At 35.0% G+C, this 13,775-nt stretch overlaps 3 pseudogenes; all 3 read left to right on the forward strand.

Annotated features, from left to right (window-relative positions):
* Positions 1-2,345: 2,345 nt before the first annotated feature.
* LOC120204895 lies at positions 2,346-3,435 on the forward strand (annotated as a pseudogene).
* Positions 3,436-3,853: 418 nt separating this feature from the next.
* Positions 3,854-4,962, forward strand: LOC120204798 (annotated as a pseudogene).
* Positions 4,963-6,490: 1,528 nt separating this feature from the next.
* LOC120204896 lies at positions 6,491-9,266 on the forward strand (annotated as a pseudogene).
* The last annotated feature ends 4,509 nt before the right edge of the window (positions 9,267-13,775 follow it).

Raw genomic sequence — 13,775 nt, forward strand, 5'->3', positions numbered from 1 at the left:
TTAAACTCTTAATGAATTCAAACCCAAGAGGTTCCTAGTGAGAAGGACATATTGAATGGGAGTTCCTAGTGAGAAGGACATATTGAATTCACCGAATTATGAGGCTGAATATTTATTCTTAATGACTTCTTATCCCAGAGTTTGGGTGGTTCATTAATAATGAACTTGAAGAAAGTCACCATACTCTTTGTGAGGTTGAGCTATTATAAAAGCTCTTAATTATTTCATAGCTCAGTTTGAGTGGTTTTTGTTGATATAAACTTGATGAAATAACCTACGTAAGTGAGAAGGATTAGCCACCTTCTATGAAAAACGTTGGGCCGTTTTTCTAGTACACTTATTAGAATCCTGAGGAAAGAGGGCTAAACATATATACGCTTTTGTATATATTCTTTGTAGACACATCGAGAACTTTGGTGGATGAAGGGGTTAGTTGTGTGTTATGAGTTTACCCCAATCTTAGAAAGTTCCAGACTAGTTTCACTTATCTAAGAGAAGGATTGCTCATCATCACTATGTACTAGTTCCAGATACGTTCACTAGTGCTTAAGCAACTAATCTCGCTATTGCTCTTCTCATGTTTTTACTTCATTGCTCTCATCTTTACGAAAGAATTCTTTCGCATTAGTGGGGGAATGTTGGTAATGCTCAATTTGTAACAGTTTTTTAAAGGTTTTTAATTCTATGATTAATAGAATTAAATTGTGATTTGGAAGTGACTATTTTGCCCTCACTATTTAGCCTATAAATAGAGGGCAATTTCATTCACTTTGTGATATCCCAAGCAAACATTTGCTTTGAAACACTCCTATCTTTTGAGTGTTGTTTGAGTTTGAGAGAAGAGCAATACCACCAAGTTCACTCCAGTTTTCGGGTGTACGAATTCTTGGAGAGCCGTGTTAACCTCAGGGGGTTGTTCGTCCATTGTAGCGATTACACACATCGGGGCGAATTTGCTTCTAAGGCAGTGGATTACCACGACACGGTTATCATTCTGATTGATTATTTTATTTAATATTTTCCAGTCAGTGCTAACGCCTCGTTTTTGCAGCAATCTATTTTACCAACACAAAGAGGAATGAAAATTGCAAGTGAAACCTAAAAATGGAAGAGTGCACTAATAACTTGAAAATTCAAAATTCTTTTAAATACGATATATTTTTCTTCTTAAGCAATGCTACAACTAAGGCAGACGCCACACAAAGCAAAGTAATTTGAGTAATAAGAAAGGGAAGTTTTAAGAAATTGTAAACCCTATAATATAAATTTTGATGGAATCAGAAAGCAGAGGTTAGGTGAAGGGAAATCTGAAACCAAAGTTGAAGAAGAGGCCGATTAGATTCCAAGATTTCAGATGATTTTATTGATATGATAGAAACAAAAATTAGTGAATATTTTAGATGATTTTCAAGAGTTGGAAATGATTTTAGCAGAAGGAGGAGGAGGGGGAGTTTAACAGGGGGGTAACGATAGTGACCAAATTGAAAATGAATTAAAAATTTGATGTTGTATTACAAGTTTTAAAAGTTGGGTGACAAAAATGCAAGTGTCTTAAAAGTCAGGGGACTATGTTTATACTTTACCCTAAATTTAATGGTAAATATTCATCACCATCAGGCTTCCTATATTCAATGTTCCGGTTGCCTGTGTGAAACAGACCAAGAGAACAAAGTTAGTACAGATTCTATGTGGGATTGTTTAAATATTTTAACCAAGTTTCTAGAGTACGAATTCTTAAGTTAGATCCAAGTTGCCAGGAGAAGATAGCTTTCGAGTGTTATTCATAGTTGGATAGGTACATGCATGCATACTTAAGTTATGCACTGATGTAATTGTCGGGTTTTTTAATTTAATTACTGTTATTTGATTTATTAATTGATTAATCTGAATAATTAGGATATCGAAGATAGTCGCTATGAACAATTTTCTAATATTGAAGATACTTTGTGGCTTATAAATAAGTAAATCGCCAATATGTTTATCCCAATCTTCTTTTGCTTTTAAACTCATTTGTCACATGAATAAAGTCACTAAAATGTGCAGCCAAAGAGCTGTGACATGACAGCCGTGGACTGTCCCGTAAGTGTTCGAGTCGCCTAACGCAGACAAACAGATTAGTTCACCGGAGGATGGTCTGGATCATGTGATATGAATTATAGAATAAAGAAACAGCTGTATATGCTATATTCAATGTTCAAGTTGTCCGCATGAAACGGACAGAAAACCTAAATCCAGATTACATGTAGGTTGTTTAAACAATTTGAAAATATTTGAGGCCAAGTGGAGTTGGCAATTCTTAATCTGGAGCCAAGCATTGACTCGGTGTTCAAGTGAGAAAATTTCTGGATTCGCTGTTGGTTTCGTTATGGATACAGCAGAGATGAGCAAACCCAAACTTGTTTCCCGAACCGACGATGCTGATAAATCAATGGACGATGAGCTCCAACAACTGGTGCACACCCTTCCTAGAGAACAAGGTTGGAGGGTGTCCAATCTTTATCTTTATCAAGGCTTCTGGTGCACTGCTCTTTTCCTAAAGCCTGTGATTTCTTTCCAGACACATTTTCGAGCATTTGATTCTGATGTTATCATCGTCACTTTCCCAAAATGCGGCACTACTTGGCTCAAGGCCTTGACTTTCTCCACCTTGTACCGCCATCAATTTGCAAAGGATGAAGATGAACATGAACATCCCTTGCTCAACTTTACTCCCCACCAGCTTGTTCGTTTCTTGGAGCACGATGTTTACTTGAATAACCCTTGTCCCGATCTCGAAAGCGTTTGCGTTTATAAGCCGAGGGTTTTGCCACCCACGTTCCTTATGCTTCCTTGCCCACTTCCATTAAAGACTCCGACTGTAAGATCGTTTACCTATGTAGAAATCCCATGGATGTGTTCATTTCTCTTTGGCGTTTCACCGACAAGCTTGGAGAAGAAAACCAAGAGCCGCTCTCACTGGAGAAAGTTTTTGACAAGTTCTGCCGTGGAGTCTGCATACATGGACCACTTTTTGATCAGGTACTGGGTTACTGGAACGCAAGCCGAGAAAATCCAGAGAAGATACTGTTTCTAAAATATGAAGATCTTAAGGAAGACATCGTTTCTCAGCTGAAACACTTGGCCATGTTCTTGGGAGTTCCATTCACGGAGGACGAAGAGAAACGAGGGGTTGTTGAAGAAATAGCGAAAATTTGTAGCTTTGAGAAGTTGCAGGAACTGGAAGTGAACAAGAAGGATTTGTTCATTACAGGGATCCCAAACGAAAACTTCTTCAGGAAAGGAGAAGTGGGAGATTGGAGCAACTATCTCACACCTGCCATGGTTGAACGCCTGGAGAAGCTTATGCAAGATGAATTGGGTAACTCTGGTTTAACATTTAATCTGTCTTCCAAAACTTCTTAGGCATGATCATAGGGTGTCTCCTTTAGCTTTGATGTTTGCATGCTCAGAACCATCCGCCTAGCTGTCTTTTGATTCGTTTCTAATTTGTCTTTTCAGTTGTAATCTCCGTTAGAGTTCTCTATTACGTTGTTCAACAAAATGTTATGTTGTTCGTCTTTAGACTTTAATGCATAATTGCATATACTTTTTGATTTAACTTGAGTTTAGAATTTCAAGTTTAGGGTTTATTCTAACTTATCAAAGTTAATATAAAATTAATAAAGATTTCAGTGTTTACTTTATCTAATAGCCCATATTCAATGTTCAAGTTGCATGTGTGAAAGAGACCAAGAGAACTAAGTTAGTACAGATTCCATATGGGTTGTTTAATATTTTAGCCAATTTAATTTAAAATATTTTATGGCCGGCTGGAGTAGGAGTTCTTAAATTGGATCCTATTAATCATTGAGTCGTTGCTATAAAAAGATATAGTTCTTCTTCATATTCCCTTTCTGGATTGGCCGTTGGTTTCGTCATGGATACAGCAGAAATCAGCAAAGCCAAACCTGTTTCACTAACCCAAGAAGCCGATAAATCATGGGATGACGAGCTCCAACAACTAGTTCAAACCCTCCTTAAAGAAGAAGGTTGGTTCAGAGGAACGAGTCTCTATCTGTATCAAGGCTGTTGGTTCTCAGCAGCCCCTGCCGGTGGTTTAAAAGCTGTGATTTCTTTCCAGAGACATTTCCAAGCATTGATTCCGATGTTATCGTCGCCACTTCCCAAAATGCGGCACTACTTGGCTCAAGGCCTTGACTTTCTCCACCTTGTACCGCAACCAGTTCGCAAAGGATGAACATCCCGTGCTCTCCTTTAATCCTCACCTACTTGTTCGTTCCTTTGAGAGTTATTTCTACTTGAACAACCCTAGTCCCGATCTGGAAAATGTTTGTGTTTACAAGCCAAGGCTTTTTTCCACCCACATCCCTTATGCTTTGTCACTTCCATCAATGATTCCCACTCTAAGATAGTTTACATGTGCAGAAACCCCATAGATGCGTTCATTTCTCTTTGGTTTTTCCTTGACAAGCCTAGACACAAGCAAAGAGTTACTACCACTAGATGAAGCCTTCGACAAGTTTTGCCGTGGAGTCACTCCGTTTGGACCGTTTTTTTTATCACGTTTTGGGTTATTGGAAGGCAAGCCGAGACAACCCCATGAAGTTATTGTTTTTAAGATACGAAGATCTTAAGGAAGACATTGTTTCTCAGGTGAAACAGTTGGCCATGTTCTTAGGAGTTCCATTCACGGAGGAGGAGGAGGAGGAGAAGCAAGGAGTTGTTAAAGAAATAGCCAAGATTTGTAGCTTTGATTACTTGAAAGAACTGGAAGTGAACAGGAAGGGTATAGACGAGGCTTTTGGGATTCCACACGAGAACTATTTCAGGAAAGGAGAAGTGGGAGATTGGAGGAACTATCTCACACCCACCATAATTGGATACTTGGAGAAGCTTATGCAAGAGGAATTGGGTAACTCTGGTTTTGCATTTAAACTGTCTTCCAAAACATCCAAGGTGTGATCATCCTCTTTGATTGATATTTGCATGCTGAGAATTTGCCTTCCCCGTTTCCTGTTGTAATCCGCGTTAGAGTTGTCTATTACGTTGTTTAACAAAACAAAGTGTTCTGTTGTTCATATTTTCCTCATTTGCAACTATGGATGGAAACGGGTGAGGCCCAACCCACAGGTATATCTTTCTATTTGAGTTTATTTCTTTTAGATAAATGAAAAAAAACTATTCATCTAAAGAAACCAATCCTGTACAACCTCAAAACCAGAAAAAAAAAACAAACAAAATCACAAACTAGATAACAAAATCAGATCATTTCAAAATTATATTAGCACCAACTCTTCGCAGGAGCTGAGGAGGAAGCAGTGATCTTTGTGCATCCCCCTAATGTCATTCAAACAACATTCTTAATCTGCCCTTCAACTTGTCTTAAACCAATCTCATGAAGTCTACCGTTCCTCTCCTCCCAAATATAATAGAGAAAACCACACCAAACTAATCCAATGATAGCATCTCGCAACGATTTGCCCCGACCATGACTCTACGACCAATCAATCATACCACCCCATCCAATGACGTACCAATTTACATGGTAAGCTTGAATTGTAACATCCCAACTAGTACTCGATCTGCATACGAATATGAGGTGTCACATTACTTTCAAGAATAAGATTACCGAAATGTACATTTCCTTACACATTACTGAGAACATTACATTATTGTGTTGATTTGTTTGACAGAAATGCATGATTACAGTGTTTGGTTAAGAAAATAAAAGATTATCGTAATATGTATTTTACCAAATTGTCCTTGTGATATTTTTAACAGATTGAATTCCAAATATTCAAATGAAAATATTTATATAAAAATTTATAGAAAATATATTATTTTATTATTTTCAATTTATATATTTTATTATTAAATTTAAATTCATAAAATTTATATAATTTTTTTACAAAATTTAAAAGATAAATGGGAAGATTAAAAAAAGTAATATACCATATGTTCTTTTAATCTTAATTAATATTTAAAAAGTGATGGTAATAAATAAATAAAATGTATCACAGGTTTGGATAACAAATAAGAAAAAATATAGCTGTGGTTTGGGAAAATAAATTTTAACAAAATTTTGAAAATAAAATGCTATAACTTTTGAAATAAAGGAAAGGGTATTTTTAAAATATAAATCTTTGGTTTCAAGGGTATATTAGTCCAATTTAAGGGGAAAAACAAATACCTAAGCAAAGGATGAGATTAACCTTCCCCCACCCTGGTATTCTTCTTTTCCTCCATCCAAACAGCCCCTTAGATATAAAAACCGTGTGGGGTCCGTCCCTCTTCCTATTTGGACATTTGGCAAATTTACCATTCCCACATACGTTAATGTTTTACTGAAGAAAAAACAGTAACAAAAATAGATTTTTTGGACTTTGAGTGTTGATCGTTTTCGTTGAAAAAAAGAAAACTGTATCACAAAAGCCTTAAACTTGGCTTTCCATTAAAAAATATCTTTTTTGGTTGAATTTGGGTGCCTTTTTAAATTTTGAAAGCTTCTCGAAGCACAAGGACTTGAGATTTCTTCACTTTGAGCTGTGTTTTGGCAATGCAAACTTTAGGTTCTTGGTGAGTTGCTTCTCTATCCATTTCCCTTTGGCTTCTTCATGGTGTAAGCAAACTGTTCGAATTAATGTTTAGCTTGAAGATATCTTTATTATAATCATACTTCTGTTTAAGTATAACAATCTTTGGGTTGGTATCATTGAGTTATTCTTTGGACTTAAACTGAAGGAATTAGAAGATTACAACTGCAGATCATATGATTTTTATGGTTCATTATGCATGGTTTGGATCTTTCTCCACCGTCCAATTTGATCATTGTGCCTACTTATTCTTATTCCATGAATTATTTAATTTAGTCTATTTTATGTTAGCAGGTCACAGTGTTCTTTATTGATTCCTGCAACTGTTGTCTGTTTGTGAGGCTACAGATTAATATAATTATTATGGTAATATTGTTTTTTAATGATGTTTTTGTGATTAAATTAAGGAATGAGGATGTTTTATAAAATTATGTCTACTAGTATGTGAATAAATCATTATCTGCTGACTAAGGAAGATGATGTTTTCCGGTTTATCATATTCAAACAATGCCATTGTGTCTCTTGCAGATGATAAAAAATTGTTTTTTCTTTGAAGGTTTGCACTTTGGATGAAATTAAGCTCATTTCTGTACTCAAATTGGTGTATTTTTTTTTCTATCTTGGATGCATTTTCCATACGTTACGCGGACTCGAGGGGTGGTTTGGATATGAATATACTTCCAACATACACGAGTATTTTAAGAAAAATGAAGAGTCGGAACAATATAGGGTCTCTGATTAAAATAAGTTCAATTGTTAGTCAACTATTTCTCCTTGGCTCTCACCGGTCAGCATACACGGGTGGCCTTTTTCCATATTATATATATATGTGTTTGTATGTATGCTTTTATCCAGTGATCAAAGGCAAAGGGAACAATCACACTTCTAAAGAAGGCTTTGAGCTTTTCGGTATTTTTAGTTGGCCTTTCAATTTTGTCCGGTTTAAATAGGGCTGCAGTATTGATTGTTTTATTAGCTTTGCTCTTGCATTTTCTTCTGTTAAACATTTGGTTGAGCCTAACGTTTCTGGAAAATAAGGAAGCAAATAGTGCTTATATGGATGATTTCATGTCAAATTAGTAGAGCATGCTGAATGTATCAAAGTTGAGAAAGTATGATTAGATGATCTTCTGCTATTGCAACGGATGTTATATCAGTTATCCTGGTCTTTCAGTCTGGTTAATGTGTTGTTTCAAAATGTTCTTTGATTGTCCTTTTCATCGCTCTTTAGTTGGATCAATAGAATTGGATCCACGAGGTCGTAGAACTTGTGCGTTCTCTGTTATTTGCATCAGTCTGTGATTCGTTTTTCTCTTTTTAACAAGTGAAGAGGAGATAGAGATTGGAACGGTGATGGAAAACAAACGGAGTCCTTGCCCTGTTGATCATAGCGGCTTCACTTCTTTGGCAACGAAACGGCAGAAGTCTACAAAGGTTTTTAGCCTTCTTTACTCGTTGTTCATTTGATGTCTTAATGTTAATCTTAATTCACACTTTTTGGCAATAGGATAGGAAAGATCAGATCGGTGAACGGATTGTCGCTCTGCAGCAGCTTGTTTCACCATACGGGAAGGTACATTTTGCAATGAACTGTTACACTTAGGGTGGCTATACTTTCGAGACGTTTTTGTCAATCGTCTCCGGGGAAGATCGAGTCAGAAAAAGTCATCTAGAAAAAGTCACGAAGTTGACGATCTTGCAGTAACTGTGAAGTTATGTTTGATTCGTTGCAGACAGATACTGCTTCTGTCCTCTGGAGGCAATGGAATACATACGATTCCTTCACGAACAAGTTAAGGTCGGTTCTCTCGCCTATTTTAACTTATATTAGTTAGTACAAATTGCAAAACTCAAATGGTTGCTTCAAATGATCACAATCACAAATAACAGTGAATATGCAACACGAAATTGTTCGGATTGTTGGATTAAGCATAAGGTCTATTGATTTATTTTCAAATTTAATATGTAATCCGAGAGCTTTGACAATTTGAGAAGCATAGTTTTTAAGTGGGAATTTCGGTTTGGTTTTACGGGTTTAGCGTTCTTTCGGATGATTTCAGGTGTTGAGTGCTCCATATCTCCAAAACACGCCAACAAATAATTTGCAGGTGAGCATCCCTGTCCTACAGAGACCAAATATATATAACATGACAATGATCTCTGAAATATTCCGTTTACATATCTACATCCGACACACGACACACAAGAGACACTAGTTGGTTTCAGGGATAATAGTTCAAAAGTTACGATTTGATTTTGGATTCGAATTTTTCTTTCTTTCCAGGCTGAAAGCCATTATTGCCTGAGAAACCGAGGTTTATGCCTTGTTCCGATCTCGTGCACCGTCGGAGTTGCTTGCAGCAGCAACGGTGCTGACATTTGGGCTCCCATCAAGACCACATCTCCCAAATTTGACAAGGTTATCTCACAAATCAATTGACACTTCACTTTCCTAACAAGGTAACCAAACTTTGTGACATATTTACAAGCCTGAAGCACTGAGATAGGATGATGGTAGGCAAAATTATCAGACTTCGGTTTCGAGAATCGTGTACTAAGAATGTACTATCACATTGGATGCAGAAACAAAGAGCGGTTTGGGTGGGAAAAAAGTCTTATGTTTAAGGGACGGACTTGTATAGCTTTTTTACTTATGTATTCTTAATAACAGTTAAAAAATTCGGGGAGTGACCAGCCATGCCATCCCCGGCTGCATCCTAAGTTCTGTCCAAGACTGCTAAGATCAAGTGACATTCATCTTTATTATCTGAACTTAATGGTTTTCTCGAATCGGGTCATGTAATGTAAAATGTATATTGATGACAATTGAATAATACAATAATATACTTCCCTTCTAAAGATAAGAAAGGTTAAGTTACATTATACACCCAAAGGCCTTTTAAAAATAAAACCCTAGTACCTCTACGTGTGACTTACATCACGTGTATTAAAAGAGAAAAGAAATTATACAATAAAATCACAGGAAGTAAATTACCCCGGTTTAATGCTAGCTGATATCTTGCGTATCAGAGGGTGAGGGTGCTGAGTTATTGGTCTCACCGCCGGTAGTATGCGACTTGATATATGAGCGGGCGACATCCAACATCAACTCTACCTCTTTCTTGTACTACACGGAACAAAGGTAATAATATTAAAATTCAAGCTCTTTTGCTTATGAAAATGAAGCATGATTGTTATCAGTAAAGAGCATAGTTCAAATGTTCAACTAGAGCTGTATCAACCTCGTTGATAGCACCTGACTTGATTTTCGATTGCATGACACACCATTTCTTAAAGAGAAAATAATTTCAGTGACTGAAAATGTCTTATAATATACGATTTTAACCAATTTTTTTTGGATTTGCGTAAATGACCAACAAATTCGCAACGCGAACCCCAATTTCACAACACAGGTTTCAAAATCGCAACGCGAAAGTCAAAATCGCAACGCGAATTACCGATATAGGTAATTAACGTTGCGAAAACGAAATTCGCGTTGTGATTTTGGAGAATCACGTTGTGAATTTCATTTTCGCAACTCGAATTTCGCAGCGAAAATGAAAGCTAATTACCTATATAGGTAATTCGTGTTGCGAAAATGAAATTCGCAACGCGAAAGTAAAATTTTAAATAGTTAATTACCTAAATAGGTAATCAGCGTTGCGAAAATGAAATTCGCGTTGCGATTTTCCAAATTCGCAACGCGAATAGTTAAATCGCAACGATAATATGTAATTCTCAATGCGAATAGGTAAATCGCAACGATAATATGTAAATCGCAACGCGAATTCTCCAAATTAGCAACTCGAATTTTACAACGCTAATTACCGATATAGGTAATTAGCGTTGCGAAAACAAAATTCGCGTTGCGATTTTCTAAATTTGCAACGCGAAAGTCAAATTCGAAACGATAATATGTAAATCGCAACGCGAATTCTCCAAATTCGCAACTCGAATTTCGCAACCTTAATTACCGATGTAGGTAATTAGCGTTGCGAAAATGAAATTCGCGTTGCGATTTTCCAAATTCGTAACGCGAAAGTCAAATTCGCGTCGAGTTGCGAATTTGACTTTCGCGTTGCGATTTTGGAACCTGTATTGCGAAATTGGAGTTCGCGTTGCAAATTTGTTGGTCATTTTTGCAAATACAAAAAAAGTTGGTTAAAATCGTATATTATAAGGCATTTTCGGTCACTGAAGTTATTTTTTCTTTCTTAAAATGTGCACCTGCAAAACTAATACCACCCCATTTAGCACAATTATGTGATGTTCATATAGAGAGAATGAAAGTATTCACTCTTTTGACTTTCACTGTAGAATAATGCATGCTCCGGGAGCTAAATGTCATATTTGAATAATTGAAAAACAAGCAAAGGAAAGGACATACCAGTATCTTCTCCAGTTCCTTATTATTAGTATCGCGAATACCATCCGGAATCTTGGGTATACCAGACTCGTTATTATTGCTTGGCTGTTCCATGCGATTCACTCCAGAATCTTCTTGATTATTATTATGGACCTTACAAGCCTCCCTGAGATGGCCGAATCGACCACAGTCAAAACAGATGAGAGGGAGGTTTTCGTACTCAACGATCTGGACTTTGTTGCCCACCATCACCCTGGGAAATCAATGGCTTCGTAAGGTCAACGTAAATAGCAACTCGGGAGGCCTGGAAACCGAATCCAGGCTATGACCTTGTCGGATAAGGTTGTGTTGTGCTCATAGTATCAAATTGCAGTTGCGGATGCGGTTGTGGTGTCGCGGTTGCGGATGCATAATGTGTTGCGGCTGTCGAGGGCGTGATCTCTTATTCAAAAATCACAATATGTATAAAATAGTATATTTATACATTTTATAGTTATCTTTTAATATACTAATATTAATATTTCTTTAATATTTTATTTTAAAAATAAAAAAATTAATTTTATAGATAAAATTTATTAAAAACAAGTATAAACCATAGAAGTGCTATTGTACTGGATAATGAGTAATAACAATTATAATATTAATGAATAACATATAAACAATATCACTAAAATCATATCAAATTTTTTATATTTTAACATAAAAATATTCATTTTACATAACTTAGAAAGAAAAAAAAAATACATAACTACAAACATAAAAATACATAACTAATTTTAAACATAACTATACGATATTCTTAATGATATATTTTAATTAGTTTTAAGAATTAAATTAGAATAATTCATCTATGTAATTTATATTTCAGATAATTTAAAGTTTGTTGCGGCGTTGCGGCGCAACAAATTGCGTGTTGCGGTGTACGTAACGATTTTTGACCGCAACAATCGAGATGCGGTTCTCTTATATCGTTGCGTCGATATTACGTCGGCTAAAAATTAAATGTTACGATATGGGTGTTACGCTGGGTTGTGGCTGAAATTTAGTACTATGGTTGTGCTAAACTCCATTGTCCAAGTTTGGACAGTTAAATACTGGCCGTAAATGATCCACGGTCCTTCGGCTAACACTTTGACATAGTTTTTGTGAATAACCCAATAATGAATAATTCTTTACTTAAACTTCATTTAAGGAATGGTTAAAGTTAAAATTAGATTCACTTTAATTGTTATTCTTTTGTTTTTTTTACAATATTTACTTTAATTTATCATTTATATATTATTGTGCTTTTTCTTTTATCTTTATCAAAATTATTTGCCTCATCATTGCGTTAAGAATCCAATTTTCCTTGCGATTGGCATGTAATGTTTACGACTAAGAATTTGTAGCTTTTGCTTTGAGAAGATGTGATGTTTTAGAGTTACATTTTTCTTTATTGTCTCCCCTTTGTTTTTCCAGGATAAATTAGAAGTTTAGTATCTAAACAATTAGTTTTGATCCGTTTTAGTAGGGGTGAGCATTCGATCTATTCGAGTTAAGAATTTTCGATTTGTTTTTGTTGATGAGTCGTATTTTACAACTCAAACTTAACTTGGAATTTTCTCGAGTCGAGTCGAGTTTAAGAAATTCGAGTCGAGTTATTCGAGTTTCTATACTAATTTTATTATAATTATTTATGACATTATGGCAAAAATTTGTTTCAATTTTTCGACTTTCTCTAACCATATATATATATTATATTTTTTTCACATTATAATGTTATTTAATATATAAATACAATCTAAAATTATAAAACATATTCATAATATTCTATTTCAAAGAAAGTATTTTGAGGGTAAAATATTGATGAGAGTATAAAGGAGTCAAAGAATTGATAGGAAGAATGAATTTGCAAACAATTGTAGTCAAAAGACCAAATTGAGTAAAATGCAAAGTTAAGGGAATAAATAAAAAAGAGAGAGGGAATTTTTTAGTGAAAAAAAAGAAATTGAAGTTACATAGGTATTCTATTGTGGTATGAGGAAGTGGTTCAAATTTCGTAAAAAACAAACTTAAAATAAATGATGGATTGAAGAAATAAGGAAATTATAAAAAATTGAGGGACTAAATTGAAAATGAAAAATTTATTATGAAAAAGAGGAATTGAAAGTACATATATATTCTACAATGTTTTAGCAGCATGTGTTTCAAATTTGGTAGAAAATCGACTTAAAACGAAAGAGAAATTGAAAGAATAATGAATTAGAGACTAAATTGTAAAACTGTCAAAAATACTTAGTCATATTTTTTATTTTTTGAGTAACTCGAAATTTCAAAATTTTAACTCGACTCGAACTCGAAAACCGAATTTATAATTCAAGTTGATTAGAATAACTCAAAATTGAAAAAAAATCGATTTTTCGAGTCGAGTCGAGTTTTGCTCACCCCTACGTTTCAGTATCTAAAATTTAGGTACTAAAACATAACAAAACTGATAGTTTAAGTACTAAACGCATAATTTACTTTTTTTTTAGTTGGTAAGGAGAGGAACAATAAAAATTTTATATTGTCAAAGATACACTGAAAATAATAATAATAATATTTACAATTAGGAATTTTGTTATGCAATGGCAATCATAATCTACAAGTAAGAATTTACGACTTTTGCTTTCAAAAGAAACAGAGTTACTCTTTTTCTTTATTGTCTTCTCTTTCGTTCTTTACTTGAATATGGTACAAGGAATGAGTAGATCAAAGAAATAAAATGATCAACAAGTTTTGGATATAAATAGCACAGCCTGTGAGGTTGTGGTAAGCATAAACAAGAGAGAAAATAC

Source organism: Hibiscus syriacus, unplaced genomic scaffold, assembly GCF_006381635.1.
Source record: "Hibiscus syriacus cultivar Baekdansim isolate YM2019G1 unplaced genomic scaffold, ASM638163v2 tig00011718_pilon, whole genome shotgun sequence".
NCBI classification, from domain to species: Eukaryota; Viridiplantae; Streptophyta; class Magnoliopsida; order Malvales; family Malvaceae; genus Hibiscus; species Hibiscus syriacus.